This window comes from Spinacia oleracea, chromosome 2 (genome assembly GCF_020520425.1).
Source record: "Spinacia oleracea cultivar Varoflay chromosome 2, BTI_SOV_V1, whole genome shotgun sequence".
Taxonomy (NCBI): domain Eukaryota; kingdom Viridiplantae; phylum Streptophyta; class Magnoliopsida; order Caryophyllales; family Amaranthaceae; genus Spinacia; species Spinacia oleracea.
This window is the reverse complement of record NC_079488.1, coordinates 63931462-63941971: the sequence shown is the minus strand read 5'-3', so window position 1 is coordinate 63941971 and position 10510 is coordinate 63931462. Positions and strand designations below refer to the sequence as shown.

At 37.1% G+C, this 10510-nt stretch overlaps 1 long non-coding RNA gene across 1 annotated transcript; it reads right to left on the bottom strand.

The window, feature by feature from the left end:
• Positions 1–1735: 1735 nt before the first annotated feature.
• LOC130466967 (uncharacterized) lies at positions 1736–5027 on the bottom strand. Its single transcript, XR_008927124.1, has 2 exons — positions 4113–5027; positions 1736–2439 (listed from the first exon to the last, which is right to left on the bottom strand). It is a non-coding gene; the product is annotated as an uncharacterized lncRNA (long non-coding RNA).
• Between the last annotated feature and the right edge of the window lie 5483 nt (positions 5028–10510).

The window sequence follows — 10510 nt, the reverse complement described above, 5'->3', positions numbered from 1 at the left end:
GAAAAATCAAAAGGAAAAACAAAAGAAAAAATCCCTCCTTCATGCTCCTTTGAGTAAGGAGAATCATTAGGATCAATGGAGGAAAAAGAATCCTCAAGCGGTGGGAGTCTTGACAAAAAGGGAAAAGAAATGGGGAATGAAGGATAAATGTTGAATTTTCTCTTTCGGAATGGGGAATGAGGGAAGGGAGTGGGAACAAGAGATTCACAAACAACTTCACTCACATCACATAAAGCACAAGAAATCTCAACATAAGATCCTTCATTCACTTTAAAATCTTTTTGGTTGGCACATTCACTCTTTTCCTCAATTTGAATCGATTGAAGCACTTCGAGGCAAAATGGAGCAAATAAGTTTTCATCACCATCATCGATGCAATCACTCAAAGAGGAACGAGTAGAACAAACTCTCCAATACTCAACTCCTCAATGTCATGCATCATAGGTGGCAATGAAGCCTCAAACTCATCTCTTCTCCATGAAACTTCCTTAATAGATTCTTGCAATAGGTTAGAAATTCCCAAAAAGCCTTTTACAACTTGTTGGGACATGACTTCAAATGAATGCAAACGAGAATCTATTCTTTGCTCTTCTTGAATTTCAAGATACTTCATGGAAAGAAGCCTCTCATACAATGATATTGGATATTCAAATTCCAAAGCGCTTAGGAAATTGTCATGGAGAGATAGAAGATCATAAAGCGGAATCGGCTCATCATTTTGAGAAACAAAAGTATTTGCCATTTTTTTTTGGTTTTTAAAGAAAAGGATAATGAAAAATGAACTAGACTAGCGAACTAGAATGAAGAATCAAACAATGATGCCATTCCCCGGCAACGGCGCCATTTTGATAAGCGTATTTTCCGTCGTTGATAGAAAACCACCTATGCAAACAATATTTATAAAACCACTTCAACTACCGGCAAGCGGTAAGCAAAGGGATCGTCCCAAAGAAACGGTGAATTATTGAGTTGGAAGTCAATCTAGTTCGATCAAGGATTTGTTTTGAATTGTCACTTTTAAGAGTCTAAAAACAAATAAAGAACTATGTAAAATTGAATCAAGAAAGGGAAACGTTAGGGAGTCGGGGATAGCCTAGGGAAACTAGGGGAAATCAATTCAACTATTTAGCAATGGTGATCATGCAACAAAATGGTGATTAGGCAAATGGCATCTAAAGACGAACCCGCCACCTCTCGGATAGGGAACGCTAAGCGTCTAATCCACGGAAGAGCTTTCGCCTAATCCTAGACTAAACTAACTAGCATATAATAGGTACCGCCATTTGATCAACACAAGATAGGCCCACAATGTCTTGCCAAACCTATCCTATGGTTCCACGGAAATCTAATCGAATAGCATTTGCAACTACCACTCAACTAGCATGGATTTCCTATCATCAAATCTCATTTAATCACATGAATCAACCAACAATCAATAATCTATTTCCCCTAATTCATCCCCTAGTTTCTCCCCTTTCCCTAACCTAAAACTACTCACTAATCATCCTAACAATCAAGCTATCCATTAGTTCAAAACTAGCTAACATGAAATTAAAGGAGAAGAAGTAGAGAATTGGAAATTCAATTGCACAATCAAATCAAAAACTGAAAATCAAAGTAACAAGCAAAATTGAAATCAAGAACTCAAGGTATTGAGGAATTACAAAACCATTATCAACTAAGCAAGTGCAAGAATTAAAGAACTAAAAATTCAATTGCATAAAGAAGAGAAGAGTTGAAGAAAATTACTGAATTGATGCTTGGAATTAAAGAATTTCTCTCTCTAGCTTGAAGAACAAAAATCACAAAACCTCTAAAATGTATATCTGAAAATGAAAGCGTAAAAATGAAAGTGTGTCGATTGAAAATAAAGAAAATCCTATTTATACTAAACCCCAAAAATAAGAGATTTAAACTCGAAAACTGAATCCCGCGCCACCGTGCGAACGGGCAGACCCAGGTGCGATCGCATCGGTGCGATCGTGCTGTGCATCTGTACGAACGGGCCCTGCGACGATTCTTCTCCTTTGTTCCGTGCGAACGTGCCCTACAACCGTGCGATCGCACGGCTGTAACTTTGCTAATTTTCAGAAAATCCTCGTGTGCTCGCACAGGAAATCAGTGCGAGCACACGGAAATTCCGTGCGAGCGCACGCTTCTGTGGTGCGAACGGGCGACATCCCTTGGAGTTCCTGCCTCATTTTTTCGAATTCGTGCGAACACACGCTTTTGGGGCACGAGCGCACACATTGCCTTGGAGTTCCTGCCTCGATTTTCCGGATTCGTGCGAACACACACATTTGGGGCACGAGCGCACACATTGCCTTGACTTTGGAGCCAACTTTGTAGACCCGTGCGAGCGCACGTAAATTCCGTGCGATCGCACTGGACCTGCTCGAGCAAATCTCAGCTATTTTCCATCATTTTCAACATTATTACCTGAAAAGCACAAAGATGGAAAAAGGGAATAAAAATGCAGCAAAACTATATAAAACTATCAAAAAAAGCATAATAAAACTCTATAAAATCCTAGCCTAGAGCGACATAAATGCCGCTCATCAAACTCCCCCAAGCTAAGCGTTTGCTAGTCTCTAGCAAACAAAACTCAACTAGGGAAGAATGAGCAACCTATCAAGTTCTAAAAATTTACCAAAATCGAAATCTAGCAAATCTAATCAAGGCAAGACTAAAAATGGAAAACGCAAACCAAGAAAAGAAAGAAAGAAAAGAAGAAGAAAAGAAAAGAGAAGAAAAGAAATTAAACTAAAAAATCCAAGATGGGGGCTTTTATTATGGAACGAGCACAAAAGAATGCTAATATTACTAACTAAATAGACGAATGCACGCAAACCAATGTCCTAAGTCGAGTGAAAGATTCAAGTGCCAAGCAAAGTGAACTAAGGGTAAGCACTTATGAATTCCCCTACAACCGAGCATACCACGTCAAATCTCTAGATCCTATCCACCCTTGAGAATAGCGTCTCGAGACACTGGAAGGCGCCGGAAAACAAGATTAGGCTACCCGACATCTTAGCATAACAATCCCATTCCATAAACTTGACCAAATCCTCCCTCCACCGACAATGACTCAACTCAAAAGGGTCAAGAGGACTTTTTAGGGTGAAACGTAGGCTAGGGGTAAGGTGTGGAACAAATTTGGGATGTGGTGCTCATACCTAAAGTGAAGCGCAATGAATGAACTAAACTTTTGATAAGGTGTTTTTCCGTCGTTGAATAGAAATACACCTCACCAAACAAAATTTATAAAACACCTAAACTACCGGCTATATTGACTATAGCGGCAAGCGTAGGGATCGTTCCATAGGAATGGATATGTTTGACTATTCATTCTATGCGTTCACAAGCTAGTTCGGATGGAATTTGAGTTTTGAATTCTAATCTAATGAAAGCTAGAAATGCAAACGAATAAAGAAACTCTAGAGATTTCGGGAATCGGCTATTGAAATCGAATCAAAGGAAGCACAAGGTCCAAACAATCATGAATATGCAACGACATAGCAAATAGGGGAATGAAAACTAATGACGAACCCTCCACCTCTCGGATAGGGAACGCTAAGCGTCTAACCCACGGAAGAGCTTTCGCCTAATCCTAGATTAAACTAACTAGCATATAATAGGAACTATCATTCACTTGCACAAATTAGGCTCACAATGTCTTGCCAAACCTAATCATACATTCCAATCTAATCCAATCGAATAGCATTCGCGACTACTACTTAACTAGTCATGGGAATCCTATCACTAAATCACATTTAATCACAACATCAATCATGAATTTCCCCAAAACTTCTCCAAATTCAATCCCAAAGCTTCATCCCTAACCTCTAGACTAAACTACTCAATTAGCATGATTAACATCAACATTAAACTAATATTAATCCTAATCAAGAATCTAATTGCAACAATGAAGCTAATTGAAACAATAAAATTCAGAAAATTCAAACCACAAAAAGTGGAAAAATCAAGAACATTCAAAATGAGAAACTAATTCTAGAATTCAAGCATGAAATCAAAGCATAACGAAATTAACAAAGAGATTAAAGAATTAAAGAACAAAATCAAAAGAAGAATTAGAAAAGTAAGAATTATACCAAAATTGGGGGAAAAACCTTGAAGAACAAAATCTGAAATTGAAGAACAATGGCTACGAATTTGATGAACTAAAACTGAAATCCAGTGTTTAATTTTGTGAAATTGAAACCTAAAATCTATTTGCGAACGCACGTCTGGGTAAGCCCGATCGCACGAATCATAGCTGAGTTCCTGCATCGATTTTGCCATTTCGTGTGGTTGCACAAAAGTCCAGTGTGCTCGCACAGAAGTGTGTGCTCGCACACCAAAGTTGTGTGTTCGCACAACTGGCAGCTCTTGCTGTTTTTGCGTGTTGCTTTGGCTGCTATTCTTCTTGCTCCTTGCTTCTATTCTTCTTGCTATAAGGCTGCTGTAACACTTGCTTATTGCTGCTGTTGTGTAGCTACAAGGCTGCTATCAAGGTACTCAAGTGAGCAGCAGCGAAGCTCAAACAACAGCAGCCAAGTAGATGCTCGTGTAGCTGCTGTACTTGTTCGATTGCTGCTGTTGTTGCGTGTTATATTCAGTGTTTTGGCAGCTATTCTATGCTCGTGCACAGCCACTATCAAGGGGCAAGCAAGGCTCGTGACAACGAGCTCAAAAGGGGCTGCTGCAAGGCCTGTACAAGGCTGTTTGTGCGCACAAGTACAGCAGCTATGGCTGCTGTTTGAGCGCACTTGTGGGCTGTCTCTGTGGCTTTTCTTGCTGCTGTTGGCGTGTAATACTACAGGGATATAGCTTCTATGGATGCTCTTATGTTGCTGCTGCCAAGGCACATGTTGGAGAGCCCACGGGGCTGCTGTAATAGCCCTGATTTTTAAGCACGCTTACAAAAGGCTAATTATTTTATTTTCCTTAGCATAAATTTTAAATGTGTTAATTAATATGGGTAGGTATTTAAGATTTCGAATGATTTGAGAAAATTTGTTTACTTTTCGTGATTACAGTTTTAGCCTTGGGAAAAAAAAATATGTCACTCTCTCTCTTATCTTGCGTGTCACAAATTGGAGATGGAACTTTGTTTGCTGTTAAAATCTCCATCTTATGCGCATTATATATCAAAACGGCAAGACTGAAATTGGAATTCCAAATAATGATGATTTCTTTCAAAGCTTTCTTACTACTAATCTACTCTATTTCGATTTATGAAAAAAATAAAATATCATTAAGAATTTGCGATCAATCATTTGTCTCAAGCTTCACAAATTGAATTTCCAAGCTATCAATGTCAGTTTGTTTTCCAATATAAAAGGTATCAAATAGCCAAATCTTTTATTTGCTTATGTCGGTTATTAGTAACTTCTTTAGGAAGTATTAAAGTGATTTTAGTATCTTAAATTGACTAGAATTATATTTTGTAAGTTAATGTTTTCAAAGTCTTCTTATTTTATTTATGTGAGAAAATTATTAATCCTTATCATTATTATTGGAGGTGATTGTGTTAGAGAATGATCAATGGTATATCGAGTTCAAGAAAATTCATGAAGATCTTGTACGAAGTACGTATTATGGATTTATGGGAGACAATTATCGAATTCAAGTGTAATTGGTGATAAAGGATTATGGATGAAATAGATATGATTGTTATTTTGAGTAATAAGGAAATGAACAGCATTTAAGGTAACTTTTATGTTCAGCAACATTACTTTGTGCTCGTGTGTGTTTGAAATTTATTCTTTATTTTATATGATCATATATCCATGGCCATGAATATCATGAATTGCATTTATATTGAATTGTTTGATTGATATTGTGAAATTGTTTGTGAAATTGTTCGGAAAGAATTTGTCTATTGAAATAGCTTTTGAAATGATATTGTAAATTAAAAATGTACTTTGTATTTGTTTTGTTGGCATTGGATTATGACCGGATATGGAAAAGTGGGCAAGGTACAGGTGGAGGAAATATTCTAAAAATAAAGCTAAGACCGGAAAGGTCGAATTCGTGTGACAATTTGTGTTCTATGATAAGTTATGTTTGTGTCCAAAGCCTGTCCTTGCCACTAATTTGTAAAGGGAATGATCAGTGCCAGTTATAAGTTTCAAAGTTACCAAATTCTATTTCCGAACAATTGTTAAGTTATATTTTGAAAACTCTTTGAACAAATGGTTTGAAATAAAAACGTTTTGACGGGTTGAAGTAAAGGTTACGAGTTTTCCACTCATTTTGGATGTTTTGTTTTTCTATGTCTTTTTCTTTGTAAGCAGGTGTATGTTGGAGCTCGAGTTGGATTCAAGGAAGTCATGTTTGTGCATATTGGATTTGTTAATTATACTTTATAATTAAGGTTTTATTCATTGGTGAGATAAGTATTATTAATGGTTGTAAGTGTGAATGAGAATCGAAGTTTATTATTTACTCAAAGATTATTTATTTGAGTTATTTAAGGTTGCTTTGTGGGCTCACAACCCACAGGTCCAGGATCGAGTTTAAGATTTAAGGTTAATTATTCCGCTGCGTGTTAAGAGTTAATTGTGATCATTAAGGGTTAAGTGTTGTTTATTAGCAGCTCGAAAGAGCGGGCTGTTACAGCTGCTGCAAGGGCACGAATACAGCAGCTCTAAACTGCTGCAGTGGCTGTTGTTGTTCGTGTGTGTGTGTCCACTGCAGTGGCTGCCATTGCTTGCTCTTGTATGCACTACAATTGTTGTTGCTATGGCATGTTGTTGAGACAATGCAAGGCTCGTGGCAGCAACTAAATGCTTGCCTAGCTGCACACACACATAAGAGCAAAGTGCCGTAAAACATTAGTAAATCGTATAGCATTTTATTAAAAATCGAAAATCAAATTATTAATTCGTTTCGCATTTTTACAAATCGTAAAACATATAACTCGTCGACAAGCATAATGACACATTATTAACACGTTAATGCTCAAAATGACTCTTACGCAATGAGAATGCGCACAAAAGGCATATTTAGAGCAAAAACGACTAAAATATGCGCAAGACGAGAAAATGTTACGATTAATGCAAAAGTGCAACAAACGAACTAAAAACGATAAAACTAAGCGAAAATAATAATAAAAAGCTAATAAAATGAACTAAAATCCTAAGATAAGAGCGACATAAATGTCGCTCATCAGAGCTCTGATACCACTTTGTAACACCCTAATAATTCCTTGCTTTTATAAAAGACCATTTTCCAACTTAAAATAAAGGAATTAATAAAGTATTACCGCCACCGTGATAACGGTTAAGGCTAGTACCAGAATTACGCAGCGGAATTGAATGTCAACTAACTTTTAAAACATAATAAATGGAATATTGAGGCCTCCTACAATTAGGAACCATAATGGCCCAAAACCCAAAGTATAAATAATTCAAACGTTTCAAACATAATTAAAGTAAAGTTAAATAGTTCAAAATACGAAAACATGCAACTCTCTCGATTATCCCAAGCCACATGATTCCGATCTACCAACCTGCTATTTTATTCTACTCCCCATCAATGCAAGTGCAAATGATAGATCATCATAGGGTCATTAAGGCAAAGGTCATGACCAAACACACAAAGCACGTAGTCAGCAAAAGCTGAGTACTTACAAGCATAGAGTAAATGAAACTAAAACATGCATCACTCACTAAGTACTAATCAACATGCAAAAGCCATATAATAATAAACCATCACTCTTGAATACAAGACTCGACTCTTGACTTGACTCTTGACTCACAATTTAATTAGAATAAGCTTCGAACAGGCCAAAAGAAAGTTCCATAAAGGAAAGGTGATGGGAGCCAACCATACACCAAATAATAAATAATAAAATCGGGCCATACCCAGTGTCGGGCCATACCTACGGGATTCCTGCGCATAATATAAATGAAACAACGTCTTGTATCATTAGTAGGAGTACGAGCTTTCCGGCAAGAATCCCCCCATTGTTCATACTCAAGGTATATACGTTCCAAGAGTTTTGAAGCTTGTTCCGGTTGCACTTTACGTTTATTAATATTTTATTAAAGGCGAACTCAAGACTCACCAACATGCACACATACAATTAATAAACAACAACCAAAACAATCTTATTTTACATGCTTTAGGACTTGTGATCAACAAGGCAAGACACTTGTGAAATTACTACCATGTTCCTCCTCACCAAAGTGAGACTCCACATCATGCACATTAACATGAGGGTTGTGCCCTTCCACGACAAATCCTAATTCATTTCATACATAATATTCCCAACTGGACCCTACATGTGCGGTGGCTTACGTGAGCTAACCCTTCACATGTGGTAAAATAAATAGTACAATGAGGTACGAATAATTGGCTCAAAGTATGCTAGACATCCCGTACAATAGCATACAAATAAATAATCCATACCTTGCATGTGAAATAAACCATACATGCATAAATATTGAACAACATGATTGACAATGAAATCCATACTCATAATAATTTCAACATGCTTGTTCAACAATTAATTCGATAAATCCAACATCACAAATCACATGCTCGTTCACCAAAATAAACATGATTCCACATAATGTAATTCACATCATCAACAATCATGTAATGTCATTGACAAAAAGGTTGTGGTCGCCCTAGACTTGTACGTACCTTGAATACCTAAGCGTAGGGGCCACTTTGCAATAACGAGCACTCAACTAGAAATCACCTCCTATCATCAAAATAATGAAACTTAAATTATTTCCATGTTCATTAAATTTCCAGCAACTTTATAAAATTTAAAACCTCCTTTAGACTTTAGAATTCAATCGTTTTTCAATAATAAAATCGTCTCAATTTGCAAAATCAATCCCTAGTACAAAAACATACTTTTTCTGCCTTTAAAATCAATAAAAATCAACACTTTAAACCTTTATTCAAATCTGAAAATATAATTGATTATCATAATTAAAATCATCACCTAATTATGCTAATCAATTGACTCATTAGGTCTAGGTTAAAACCCTAACTTGAAAATCCCAATAACACTAGTTTATTATCATAAAAATCAATGCTTTATTTAATAAACAAATCTCAAATTTCCTCCTTTAATAATTAAAACAAGCCTAATGAATCACAACACACGAATCCTCAAACCACGGTATTCATAACCAGTTCCCAGCATTTTAATTACTCAAAACAATATTAATATAATGATTTAAAATACGGAATTTAAATAGAATAGGTAAGGAAGAAGAGAATTATACCAATCCGGCCTATAGCACGGAACAATCACGAATTAATTGTGGTTGGGCGAAAGAATTGAATAACGAACAAACACGAACACACACACACACACTCGTGTGTGTTCGCGCGGCAAGGGGCGACGACAGGGGCAGCGCGCGGGCAAGAGGCGAGGCACATCGGTGCGGTGCGCGCGGGACGAGGGGCAGGCACAGCGCTGGGCGCGCGGGACAGAGCAGGCACAGCACGCGAGGGCGCGCGGCATAGAGCAGGCACACACGCGAGGGCGCGAGGGACGGAGCAGGCACACAAGGCGCAAGGGCGCGAGGGTGCGAGCAGGCACACAACGCGCGAGGGCGCGAGGGAAGGCGACAGGCGAGCACACGGCACGAGCACCCGAGTGCTGGGCGGTCGTGTGTGAGCCGGCAAAGAGGGAGAGGAGTGAGGTGCAAGAAATCAAAGATAGGTTTTATGAGATTTTAGGGGTTCATTTAATGATGGGGGAATCCTATTTATAGGCTCCCTAATCCCTTGATGGGCTAGGCTTAGAATATTTGAGTTGGGCTTAGGAATTAAATGAATTGGGCTAGCTTAGCATTTAAATTAAACTCTTTGGATTGGGCTCGATTAATGAAACGAATTGGACTTTTTATTTAAAACCCGAAGCTTTAAAAATCATTTGCAACTCATTTAATTTCCCGACTCAAGAATTAAATTCGTTTCGTAATTAATTAAAATAATAAATATTCTAATTAATTAAAATACATTAAATAAAATACATTTAAATATTATTTAAATGCTAATAAATCGTAAAATTCTTTATAAATATAATAAAATATACTTATAAATATTATAAAAATACGAGGTATTACAACTAGCAACCTAAGCAGTTGAAGTAAAAGCACTTATTGCCTAAGAAGCAATAAAACCTGGTTGTTTAAAGTTCTTCACTGAACTTGGGTAGATTAGACGTCTGCTGACTTGATGGTTTATTGAGAAATGCGTAGAACCACTATTGTAGCAAGAAAGACTAGATCACAAAATAAACATACTCAAAAGATCTTATCATCCTATCTCGAAGAACATTCGATGAAAAGGATATTAAGATTGGCAAAGCATGATAACTAAACCTATGCAACAAGTGAGAAAGAACACTCACATTGTGGCACTGGAAATCAAGCATAGTTTTGAATTCCATTAATTATTTTAAAGATGTGTTCGAGGCCCATGGTTGTAAAACATTAGGGTTGAACATTTATCATATATGAAATGTATTTTCATA